Source organism: Schistocerca cancellata, chromosome 7 (genome assembly GCF_023864275.1).
Source record: "Schistocerca cancellata isolate TAMUIC-IGC-003103 chromosome 7, iqSchCanc2.1, whole genome shotgun sequence".
Classification (NCBI taxonomy): domain Eukaryota; kingdom Metazoa; phylum Arthropoda; class Insecta; order Orthoptera; family Acrididae; genus Schistocerca; species Schistocerca cancellata.
In genome coordinates, this window is record NC_064632.1 from 442,364,308 (window position 1) to 442,378,222 (window position 13,915).

Here is a 13,915-nt window from a genome sequence, read left to right on the forward strand (position 1 = left end):
GTAATGCATCTACAATGGGAGGTATTTCAGAGTGGGGATGCATGCATCCTAAATTTTAATGACACTGTCATACTGCACAACAAATGCCATGTTGAACGATATTATGGCAAGTTTCATAAATGTATGTTGCTTTGGTTGACAGTAATATATGGCAATGGTCTAAAAGTAACAAGTAAAAAACCGCGAATATGTCAAGTTGTTTTGATTTAAATATCTTTGCAGCTTTCAGATAAGTAAAAAATTTAGTTCCATTCGTTTACATCCATGTCTGCCCAGGATATTTTTGTTTTATGACAGGAGTATCTTTCATTCTAGTTTTTATGATGAATATGGATGCTGCTATTTTATTCAACTACCTGCAAATATAATTACGTCCACGGTAACCAATGAGTAAAGAAATTTAAGTAGAAAATATTCACAAAAATAATTATATTCCAGTAACTCAGGATGTCACTGAAATTAAAAATCTGAAATACGAATTTCAGAATGATTGAGGAAATCCTGTTGGACACCAACATAATTAAGCAAGAAGAAATGCCTGTTCGACGAAGTGGACAAACAAGAAGTGTCAGTTATTCAACTTTGATGGCACTTTTAACACTAGTCTTATAGTCCAAAACAATGTCTATTCACCAAGTCGTCATACGCGGAAGTGACGGAGGAAAGATTGATAGCAATATTTCGGAGCGGTTCTGAAAAGTTTCGCATCCATCTCGACAGCAGAACAGCGCCGAAATAGGTACCGCGTCTAGTCAGACAAATTGTCAGTAAGACTGAACAAAAATAAAGTCGAAGAAATTCGGTGATTGCTATAGTGATTGTACTTCCAGCCGGAATTCCGCTGCTATGGGGTCTTAGTGCTAGTAATCAGTAACACGAAACGCACAACTTCGCGATACACTGTCACGTAGTATCTGCGCTCGATATAAATGGTATAACGGCTTGTTTATAGAATTCGGTCTCTTCTTAACTGCCCTCATTTCATACAACACGCATGCAACTGATAATTTTAGCATTATTTTCGTTTTATTATACCTAGTGCAGAAAGAACAAATTAGTTCACTTATGGACTTTCGGTTGTTTTATTCCTAGTAATTGTTAAAACTCCATAATAGTGGATTCCAATACAAGATGCAGTTCCCCTTGTGGGTCGACAGAAGCGTCCGATCCCACGCGTCGGCTTTGACCCGTGACGTAAGGGTGTTTGTGACATGACGGCGCGGAGTTTGGTTTGAGTGTGGCTGTCTCCAGTTCTGTTTTATCTTATTTTATTTACTTTTCTGATCTGTTCGTTCTATCTCGTGAGTTTTTTTTAAATTTCAAAACACTTATTACTTATTTTAATTATCTGTTTCCTCGAATTTCTGTTTTAGTTTATTATATTTATATTTCTGATCTGCTCGTTCTATCCCGTGAGATTTTTTTAAAGACAAAAAACACTAATCAGCTACTGAAGCATCTTTATCTTCTATGGGTTGCAGGGGTTACGACCCCTGGGGAGGTGGGTGGGTATTCATGCATGGCTGTCTTCACTTACACGTAGCTACGCAAGGCCTCTAAATTTGTTTATATTTAGTTTGCCCCCACCCAAAACACCCCATTTCCCGCGCTTGTCCCGTTAGTGTCATTAGGCTTCTTGTGGAAAGTGTGTGTGTTTGTTTTTGTTTCCGCCATATTTGTGACGTCATGGGTCAAAGCAGACGGTTGGGATCGGACGCTTCCGTATTTCCGTTCTTGTTTGTACGTAAATACTCAATTACAACTGAACACGTTTGGAAAAGCAGTTACTTTGCTGAGCTGGTGAGCTCAGGCCTACCCTTGTGGCCTACACACCACGGCTTGTCTTTCTAGTGGATCTCTGTTTGCCGCAGACGTCACTAGTATAGAACACGATTCATAATACTAACCTGCCCGGCCCCCCTCCTTCCTACTCTCCCAATGGGATGGCCTCGTTCACTAGACTCAAACACAAAAAGATTCAAATCACGGAAGGGGAACAGGTATTTTCAATGGGGACGCAAACTTAACTGCAAAATTCGCAGTATTCATAAACATTCCCATGACACATGGTTGCTTTTACCAACACACCCACACACTGCCAATCGAGGCTAACCCAGACGTCTGAGCAACAGACCACCGTCACCACAACCGTCATGAAAAATAATGTAGATGGTAATAGCATTTGGCACAACGAACAAAGTTATCGTTAACTTCACTGCATCTGAATTACAAACCTAAACAATCTTCAGAGAAAAAAATTTAATAAAACATTACATTAGCAAACTAGCACGTGGTTTTTTTGTTGCCCTTTCCTTCGCTTCTAAACAGCTTTTAAAGAAAAAGATACTTGGGGATTTTTATTTATGGGATCTGCGTCACTTATTAGAGAACCGTACCTCAATATGTAAAATGTAAACACTTAAAGAATCAATTTATTGACAGTCTGTTTATGTCTGTCAAAAACCCCTTTCCTCAGGAACGGGTAGACTAAATTGATGTCGCATATCAAGGTCTATAGGCCCTTTACGGTGTAATTAATGTAAACTCACAATGTAGCCAAAAGATACGGCCATTTATGTCACACTTTGATACTCGCAAACACTTCAAGTCTATAGGGTACTTTCCGTTTACATGGTATCATGAAATTTGGTAAGAAGCAAGGTTTCAAAGTACAAGTAAAAGGGGGGGGGGGGAATCAGCATTTTGTTAATCTGTATATTATACTATAAATTATTTCTTTTGTCATTTGTTATCCGACGTTCTTTAAATCAAAACATTTTCGAAAATCTTGGAATCTCTGGGTCCAAGATCTTGCAGTATCAATGTCGATAACAGGCATAAATGGTCGAGATTATTGATCCCGGAATGAAACTGTTTATACGCATAATTAAGTTTGTAGAGAGTCCTCAGTGCGCGAGACCTATTCACACGTGGACAATTTATTTTTTTACATCCTCCAGCCAAGGAAAAATATTTACTGTATCTGTTCCAAACCACAATGATTCATACCCGTAAAGCTTAAACGCCAGAATGTTAAAGTTCACGTGTAAGGCTTTTGCTGACAAAACAGGCCCGTTCTCACAATCGAAAAAAAAGAGTTAAGTTTAAAAACTGCGCATCTCACCAAATGAAAACTATGTTAATGCTTATGCGAAGAATGTCATTAAGACGCTCTAACGCTACAGTACGAACTTTCATTACATTTTGTACGACTGAATGAATAAGAAAGCAGTGTCAATTGATTATTTAAAAGCGGGCGGATTCTGTTAATGGGGAAACTGTCCGTATCGAGACAATACTCACCATAGTGCTGACGAAACGCAGTCCTTGTCGATTACCTCTTGCGTCTATTAATGCACTATCAACAACTCCAGAAGCGTAATGGCCGCATGCGAAACGCGCTCAGCACTGTCTCTCCGGAACTTACGACAGCACGCCGTAACGAACACTGGCTAGACAATAACAAAACAGCGCCTTGCTTCCACAGCCGGGGAACAAGACAACTGCCTGCCCAAAGACCGCAAAAGTAAACACCCGGAAGTGACCAGTGTCCAGAGTGGATATCCTTCTTGAGTCCTGACGCTCTGATTGGTGAAAGAAACCTGCCTGAATATTATCATTGGTCTCTTTTGAGATACTCAAGTGACCTGTATCCTTGCAACAGCAGGTTGTATCATAACAGCAATAAAAGATGTACATCGAAATCTGGCGTAGAAGACGCTACCGTACATTCGGCCCAGCCCTTAAAATAAAAGTAAAAAACGCTATATCGTTGGAAGTCCTTTTCTAACATACCTGATTCTGCGTACCAAATGTTAAATATTTTATGGACGCAGCACAAATTTCCACGAAATCAGTGAAATTTTGCAAACTGAATGCAGCACTGCAATTAAATTATGTTCACGTAAGCGTGCTGTATGCAGCGTCGTATTGAACTCAGAAAACGAATTTTTTTTTTTAATTTTTCTTTCTTCCTAAACCATCTAAAATTTTACTGCTCCAAATTTTGTTCAAAGAAAGTCACAATTTATTGTTTATGCACTAGTTAATTACAATTATATAGTCTCCAATAATATGTCTTATACAAAAAAGTTCCAAGTGTCCTATTTTACACTCTGTACTGGCTATACTCCCCCCCATGAACCATGGACCTTGCCGTTGGTGGGGAGGCTTGCGTGCCTCAGCGATACAGGTAGCCGTACAACCACAACGGTGGGGTATCTGTTGAGAGGCCAGACAAACGTGTGGTTCCTGAAGAGGGGCAGCAGCCTTTTCAGTAGTTGCAGGGGCAACAGTCTGGATGATTGACTGATCTGGCCTTGTAACAATAACCAAAACGGCCTTGCTGTGCTGGTACTGCGAACGGCTGAAAGCAAGAGGAAACTACGGCCGTAATTTTTCCCGAGGGCATGCAGCTTTACTGTATGATTAAATGATGATGGCGTCCTCTTGGGTAAAATATTCCGGAGGTAAAATAGACCCCCATTCGGATCTCCGGGCGGGGACTACTCAAGAGGATGTCGTTATCAGGAGAAAGAAAACTGGCGTTCTACGGATCGGAGCGTGGAATGTCAGATCCCTTAATCGGGCAGGTAGGTTAGAAAATTTAAAAAGGGAAATGGATAGGTTAAAGTTAGATATAGTGGGAATTAGTGAAGTTCGGTGGCAGGAGGAACAAGACTTCTGGTCAGGCGACTACAGGGTTATAAACACAAAGTCAAATAGGGGTAATGCAGGAGTAGGTTTACTAATGAATAGGAAAATAGGAACGCAGGTAATCTACTACAAACAGCATAGTGAACGCATTATTGTGGCCAAGATAGATACAAAGCCCACACCTACTACAGTAGTACAAGTTTATATGCCAACTAGCTCTGCAGAGGACGAAGAAATTGAAGAAATGTATGATGAAGTAAAAGAAATTGTTCAGATAGTGAAGGGGGACGAAAATTTAATAGTCATGGGTGACTGGAATTCGAGTGTAGGAAACTGGAGAGAAGGAAACGTTGTAGGTGAATATGGATTGGGGCTAAGAAATGAAAGAGGAAGCCGCCTTGTAGAATTTTGCACAGAGCATAACTTAATCATAGCTAACACTTGGTTTAAGAATCATGAAAGAAGGTTGTATACATGGAAGAACCCTGGAGATACTAAAAGGTATCAGATAGATTATATAATGGCAAGACAGAGATTTAGGAACCAGGTTTTAAATTGTAAGACATTTCCAGGGGCAGATGTGGACTCTGACCACAATCTATTGGTTATGACCTGTAGAATAAAACTGAAGAAACTGCAAAAAAGTGGGAATTTAAGGAGATGGGACCTGGATAAACTGAAAGAACCAGAGGTTGTACAGAGTTTCAGGGAGAGCATAAGGGAACAATTGACAGGAATGAGGGAAAGAAATACAGTAGAAGAAGAATGGGTAGCTTTGAGGGATGAAGTAGTGAAGGCAGCAGAGGATCAAGTAGGTAAAAAGACGAGGGCTAGTAGAAATCCTTGGGTAACAGAAGAAATATTGAATTTAATTGATGAAAGGAGAAAATATAAAAATGCGGTAAATGAAGCAGGCAAAAAGGAATACAAACGTCTCAAAAATGAGATCGACAGGAAGTGCAAAATGGCTAAGCAGGGATGGCTAGAGAACAAATATAAGGATGTAGAGGCTTATCTCACTAGGGGTAAGATAGATACTGCCTACAGGAAAATTAAAGAGACCTTTGGAGATAAGAGAACCTATCGTATGAACATGAAGAGCTCAGATGGAAACCCAGTTCTAAGCAAAGAAAGGAAAGCAGAAAGGTGGAAGGAGTATATAGCGGGTCTATACAAGGGCGATGTACTTGAGGACAATATTATGGAAATGGAAGAGGATGTAGATGAAGATGAAATGGGAAATACGATACTGCGTGAAGAGTTTGACAGAGCACTGAAAGACGTGAGTCGAAACAAGGCCCCCGGAGTAGACAACATTCCATCAGAACTACTGACGGCCTTGGGAGAGCCAGTCCTGACAAAACTCTACCATCTGGTGAGCAAGATGTACGAAACAGGCGAAATACCCTCAGACTTCAAGAAGAATATAATAATTCCAATCCCAAAGAAAACAGGTGTTGACAGATGTGAAAATTACCGAACAATCAGTTTAATAAGCCACAGCTGCAAAATACTAACATGAATTCTTTACAGACGAATGGAAAAACTAGTAGAAGCCGACCTAGGGGAAGATCAGTTTGGACTCCGTAGAAATGTTGGAACACGTGAGGCAATACTGACCTTACGACTTATCTTAGAAGAAAGATTAAGAAAAGGCAAACCTACGTTTCTAGCATTTGTAGACTTAGAGAAAGCTTTTGACAATGTTGACTGGAATACTCTCTTTCAAAATCTAAAGGTGGCAGGGGTAAAATACAGGGAGCGAAAAGCTATTTACAATTTGTACAGAAACCAGATGGCCGTTATAAGAGTCGAGGGACATGAAAGGGAAGCAGTGGTTGGGAAGGGAGTGAGGCAGGGTTGTAGCCTGTCCCAGATGTTATTCAATCTGTATATTGAGCAAGCAGTAAAGGAAACAAAAGAAAAATTTGGGGTAGGTGTCAAAATCCAGGGAGAAGAAATAAAAACTTTGAGGTTCGCCGATGACATTATAATTCTGTCAGAGACAGCAAAGGACTTGGAAGAGCAGTTGAACGGAATGGATGGTGTCTTGAAGGGAGGATATAAGATGAACATCAACAAACGCCAAACGAGGATAATGGAATGTAGTCGAATTAAGTCGGGTGATGTTGAGGGAATTAGATTAGGAAATGAGACACTTAAAGTAGTAAAGGAGTTTTGCTATTTGGGGAGCAAAATAACTGATGATGGTCGAAGTAGAGAGGATATTAAATGTAGACTGGCAATGGCAAGGAAAGCGTTTCTGAAGAAGAGAAATTTGTTAACATCGAGTATAGATTTAAGTGTCAGGAAGTCGTTTCTGAAAGTATTTGTATGGAGTGTAGCCATGTATGGAAGTGAAACATGGACGATAAATAGTTTGGACAAGAAGAGAATAGAAGCTTTTGAAACGTGGTGCTATAGAAGAATGCTGAAGATTAGATGGGTAGACCACATAACTAATGAGGAAGTATTGAATAGGATTGGGGAGAAGAGAAGTTTGTGGCACAACTTGACCAGAAGAAGGGATCGGTTGGTAGGACATGTTCTGAGGCATCAAGGGATCACCAATTTAGTATTGGAGGGCAGCGTGGAGGGTAAAAATCGTAGGGGGAGACCAAGAGATGAATACACTAAGCAGATTCAGAAGGATGTAGTTACAGTGGGTACTGGGAGATGAAGAAGCTTGCACAGGATAGAGTAGCATGGAGAGCTGCATCAAACCAGTCTCAGGACTGAAGACCACAACAACAACAACAACTGGCTATACTAGATTGGCAGGAACCGCGAATGTGTACGAACAGTAGTCGTAAATTTTACGAGGGCTTAGTTATCTAGGATTAACAGCTAATTTGATAGTTTGCTAAACATACAAGCAAACAAACCACGCTGCATAGCGCAGTCTTTAATACAAGGACGTAAGCTGCTTACAGTTGTCAGACGAGAAATGATTGCTTATGATGTTCCCAATCTATATTCCGTCATCCCAGTGACGTTGATCTTTCTTATTTTGTTTCCTATTCACTTATGAATAAACCAAAACATCTACGAGATTTTATGTAATTCTGCTGTGTTACACATCTGTCATTCACAATCACTAAGTAATGAATACGAAGTACCCAGGAGAATACAAATGGGCACAACTTTAACATACAATCACCATGTTAGGAACATCTGAATATGACACATACGCTTCAATAGATAATATTTCGTACCAGCTTGTTTCATTTCTTTTTATTCTCAAGCCACAGCTAAGCTTCTGTGTGTATCTTCAAGTATTCCACTTAAACTATTTACGACAAGAACTTTAAATTTGAAGCTCTGTGCTTCCCACTCTTTTCAGTTGCATGTTGTCGTCCATGAAACACATATCGAGTCCTTATCAATAACTACAAAGCACAAAATTTAGGTGTATGGGACGGCTTTAACAAGAGGAGAATCAAATTGTCACTCACTGTATATTTCCCAGTCATTTATAATGATTTTCAAATCGCATTATGACTTCAACGACACACTGTTGAAATACTCGGTTTTCACACCGTACAAGCGAGAACATACCACTTTCGATTCATTAACATAGTTCACCCCGCTGGAAATACCATTCAGCATACATATTTTATTGTGCCTGTTTGATGCTACTTGCGACTATTCACAGTATAACATCTACTCTGATAAATCACAGAAGTCAGATTTTAACGTTCCGGGGAGATACAAGTTGTGAAATCCTAAACTGTGAGTCCAAATAAACTACGTCAGATCACAACCAAAAATCGCAGTTACCGAAAAGTGACATTCTCAGAAATCACTGATATCGGAAACTCAGCTTAGACCATCCTAAAGTGATGTGCAGGGTGCGAGACAAATTCATGATCAGGTGCTGTGAGGATTCAATGGATCACTTTGGTTCGCGGACCCGAATTAATTATCTGCTCTGCTGCACTATTAATAATTTTAAATATAAGCCACCAGCCACTATTTGAACCGCGAAATGTGGTAAAACTTCTCACAACACCAAAGTCAATTATTACGAGTCGTATAGCCATTATGTCAACTGTATTCTACGATTAGCGTCTTTGAATACTAATCAAAACTTCTTTGTCCTCGGGTCCGAATCCAGTTACTGTTAATATTTTGAATCAAAATCATCAGCAATGGCACCCGAAGACTTCTAACATAAGAAGACACCCTCTTTCTGCCAGCGGCCTTGTCAAAGAGACCAGAGGAGTGGGCAGAGGTTCAGGGCACTCTCTTGCCCTCGGGGTGGGAAACGGCCCCTAAACGGCGAAATAAACAGCATGAGAATGCAGAACGCAATGGATACGGCTACATTAAAGACACAATGTGTATCCACAGGACATGTGGTCTACAACTGAAAAACTGTCATGATGATCTTTCTATTGACAAAAGATTCCGGATTAGGCCCTCATTCGGATCTCCGAGGAGAGCTACCAAGTGGGAAGTGACCCTGGGAATAAGGTGGAATAACCAACTACTGGATAACATTCTACGACTCGGCCATAGAATATTAGAATTTTAAAAGTAGTAGGAAAGCCGGAAAATCTGAAAAGGGAAATGCAAAGGCTCAGTCTAGACGTAGTAGGGTCAGTGAAGTCAAACGGAAAGAAAATAAGGATTTCTGGACAGATGAATACAAGGTTATATCAACAGTAGCAGAAAATGGTTTCACGGAAGTAAGGTTCTTTATGAATAGGAAAGTAGGGCAGAAAGTGAGCTACTGCGAGCAGTTCAGTGATAGGGCTGTTCCATCAGATTCGACAGCAAACAAAATCCGTCAACGGTAGTTCAGATGTAGATGCCAACGTCGAAAGCAGCAGATGAAGAGACAAAGTACATGAGGACACTGAACGGATATTTCATTATGTAAAGGGAGGCGAAAATCTAATGGTCATGGGGGACTGGAACGCGACTGAATAGAAAAAAGCGTTACGGGATAATATGAGCTTGGTAGTAGGAATGAGAGAGAAGAAAGACTAATTGGTTTCTAAAATAAGTTACAGATGGTAACAGCGAATACTCTATTCAAGAATCACAATGGGAGGAGGTATTCTTGGAAAAGAGCAAAATACACGGGAAGATTCGAGATGGTGTACGTCGTGGTCAGACAGAGATTGGATCGTAAGGCTTACCCAGGGGCAGATAGAGACTTAGATCACTAATTACTAATGATGAAGAGTGAAATGAAGTTTAAGAGAATTTTCAGTGGAAAAGGAAGTGGTATACTGAAGTACTGAGGAATAACGAGACGCATCTGAAGTTCGCTAATGATGTAGATACTGCGATAAGGAACATCAAAATAGGAAGTTCAGTTGAAGAAGAGAGCAATCACAGATGTTGCACAAGGTAACTGAGAGGAAACCCTGGGTCATAGGTGAAATACTTAAATTGATCGGCGAAAGAAAGGAAGAACAAAAATTTTCAGGGAATGACAGAAATACAGCAATATAAACCCCTTAGGAATGAAATAAATAGTAAATGCAGGGCAGCCAAGGTGAAATAGCTGCAGAGAACATGTGAAGAAATCGAAAAAGAAATGATCGACGGGAAGACTTACTCGACATTTGAAAAATCAAAACAATCTTAGGAGAAATTAGAACCAAGGTTAGTAACAGTAATAGTGTAATTGAAATTCCATTCTTAAACGCAGAAGGGAGTTGTTTGATGACCTGAAAGAAAAAGAAATAGGAGTCGATATGGATCGCATAACAGACCCAGTATTAGAGTCAGAGTTTAAAAGAGCTCTGGAAGACTTGAGAGCCGATAAGGCAGAAGGGATCAATAACATCCTATCGGAATTTCTAAAATCATTGCGGAAAGTGACAACCAGATGAGTATACAAGCTACTGTGTAGAATCTATGAGACTGTCGAGGTACCATCAGACCTCCGGAAAAATATATACATACAATTCCGAAGGTAGCGAGGTCAAATAACTGCAAAAGCAATCTCACGATCAGCTTAACAGCTTATGCATCCATGTTGTTGACAAAAGTAATATACAGAAGAATGGAAAAGAAAATTGATGCTGTATTACATGACGATCAGTTTGGTTTTAGGGAAGGTAAACACACCAGGGAGGTAGTTCTGACATTGCACTTGGTATTGGAAATAAAGTTGAAGAAAAATAAAGGCACAGTCATAGCAGTCGTCGACCAAGAAAAAGAATTCGGCAGTGTAGAATGATGCATGATGTTCGAAATTCTGAGAAAATGGGAGTAAGCTCCACGGAAAGACAGGTAGTACACAATCTGTACAAGAGACAATATGGAACGATAAGACTGGAAGATCAAGAACGAAGTGTTCGGACTATTTACGGTGTAAGACAGGGATGCAGCCTTTCGCTGCTACTGTTCAGTCTATAGAAGAAGGAATGACGGAAACAAAAGGTAGTTCAAGAACGGGATTAATATATAGGATAAAAGGATGTGAATTATAAGATTCGCTGATGACATTGCTATCCTTAGTGAATGTAAAGAAGCTTACACGGCCTATTGAATGGAATGAACCGTCTAATGAGGACAGAATACTGATTCAGAGTAAACTTCAAAAGGACAAAGGTAATGAGATGTAGCAGGTATGAGAAGAGCGAGAAACCTAACATCAAAATTGGTGATCATGAAGTAGACGAAATTAAAGAATTCTGCTACCTTGGAAGCAAAACATTCCATGAAGGACGAAGAAACGGCGATATAGAAAGCAGACTACTATGGTAAAATAATTACTGGCCAGGAGAAGTCTACTGCTATCATCATAGATCTTAATTTGAGGAAGAAATTTCTGAAGATATAGGCCTACGTTTGGAGCACAGTATAGTGTGGTATTGGAACGTGGAGAGTGGGCAAACCGGAGCAGAAGAGAATTGAAGCGTTTAAGATGTGGTGCTACAGAAGAATGTTGAAAATTAAGAGGACTGATAAGAGAAGGAATGAGGAGGTTCTGCGCACAGTCGATGAAGAAAGGAAACTGTGGAAAACACTGATAAAAGAAGGGACAGGATAATGTGTTACGACTCGGGGAATAAAATACATTGGCCTAAACGGAGCTGTAGAATGTAACAATTGTACAGAGAAAAAAAAAATCATCAAACTACTTTCACGAAATATTCTGACGTCCAGCCACGGGACTGGAATATCTCCACCTCTACCAGTTCACGCGCCACCTCTAAATGGATTCTGACAGCACCCATAGCTAATTTCAACACAACAAAAGAAGAATAAGGTAAGTGGACAAGGTCCGCCCGGTTGGCCGTGCGGTCTAACGCAAGGCTTTCCGGGCGGGAAGGAGCGCCTGGTCCCCGGCACTAATCCGCCCGGCGGATTTGTGTCGAGGTCCGGTGAACCGGCCAGTCTGTGGGTGGTTTTTAGGCGGTTTTCCACCTGCCTCGGCAAATGCGGGCTGGTTCCTCTTATTCCGCCTCAGTTACACTATGTCGGCGATTGTTGCGGAAACAAGTTCTTCACGTACGCGTACACCACCATTACTCTATCACGCAAACATAGTGGTTACACTCGTCTGGTGTGAGACGTTCCCTGGGGGTTCCACCGGGGGCCGAACCGCACAATAACCCTGGGTTCGGTGTGGGGCGATGGAGGGGTGAAGTGCAATGCAGTAGTGGACCACTGCGGCTGCGGCGAGGACGGAGCCTCTCCGTCGTTTCTAGGTCCCCGGTTAACATACAGTACAACTGGACAAAAATATGCAAACATCAAGAACACAACACATTAGAATAATACGCTGTAGGAAAACCGCTGGCTTTCGAAACAGATGCCAGTCGTTTTGTAATGGATAAATACAGGTCCTGTACGGCTCTCAAAGGAATCTTGTACCATTCTTCCTGCAAACTAATGGCAAGTTCACATAATGGTGATGGAAGTGGACAGTGAAACCGCACCCTTCTGTCCAAAATAGACCACAAAAGCTTAATAATATTGTGATCTGGCAACTGTGGTAGCCAGGGGAGAAGTTGGCAACTCATCCTCATGCTCGGGCAACCAGTCCTAGAATATTCGAGCTGTGAGAACAGTTACCTTGTCGTCTTGGAACACAGCATCACCATTGGGAAACAAACATGGTACCTTGAGATGTGCCTGATCTGCCAGAGTGGCCACGTAATCATTGGCAGTAACACAATTTTGCGGAGTAACCACGGGGACCATGTAATACCACGACATGACTGCCGAAATCATCACCGAACCACCCCACATTTCACTCTTTGGACGTGAATTCGTCCAGACAGCGTGAAATAAGACTTACGTGACCAAACGACTTCCTTCCAGCATTGAATAGTCCAGGTTTTATGTCTGTGGCACTGCGAAGTCCTATTACTGGCGTTGCAATACTGACGAGCGGTTTTGGAATTTCAATGCTTCCTACAATTCCCTGGTTATAAATTTCCGTTTTGTTGTGGTGCTGACTGGGTTCATGAGTGCGACATTTAGTTCCGCAGAGGCTTTTGCATCACCCCTTACTTTTCATCACAGTCCTCTTTAGTGACCGTCTGTTACGATCGTTCAACACACACTTTTGTCGCATTGTGTCTTAGCGAATTATGTTTTTCCACTTTCCCTGTATACGGTATAAAAATTCGACAGGGTGCCTCCTGAAACACCAAACACTTCGGTTACCTTCGCTAAGGAAGCATCCACTTTACGAACATCAACAATTTGTCCACGTTCAAATTCACTTAGCAGCAACAAAATGCGTTCACAACTACACAGAACACCGTTCCGACCACGTCTGATACTTGCAACGTGTTCAGAACGTTGTCAGATGTCGCACGTGGTCATATACAATAGAGGAACTTGCGGGCTTGGCTAGCATCTACATTAATGTTCAGGCATGCATTTGTCACGGTGTTTTCATACTTTTGTCCTACCTCTGTACAGTCCAATGTCAATAAACGAAAAAGTCCCACAGGAACACTAAACTCGATTTCCACGAAAACAAATGTAATTTGTTTGCATCAGTTAAACATTGCAAAGTCCGTTTCGTTCAGTGAACACAACCTCCAGGTAGCTAATGGCTCGAAGTTCTTGTATAAAGCGTATCTTGCTGTCCAGCACACACTGAAAGGTAGGAGTCGACTACAATGCTGGAAAAAGACTAAACAGAATTCCACGCTGGCGCATGCATTTCCAGTTCTTGTGGTCTTTCTTAATTTGAAAATAACTTTTTTCTTCAAGAAGTTTTTTTCCTTCGTTGGATTTCAATGTCTTCCCCCCCCCCCCCCCCCACAGAGAGGGG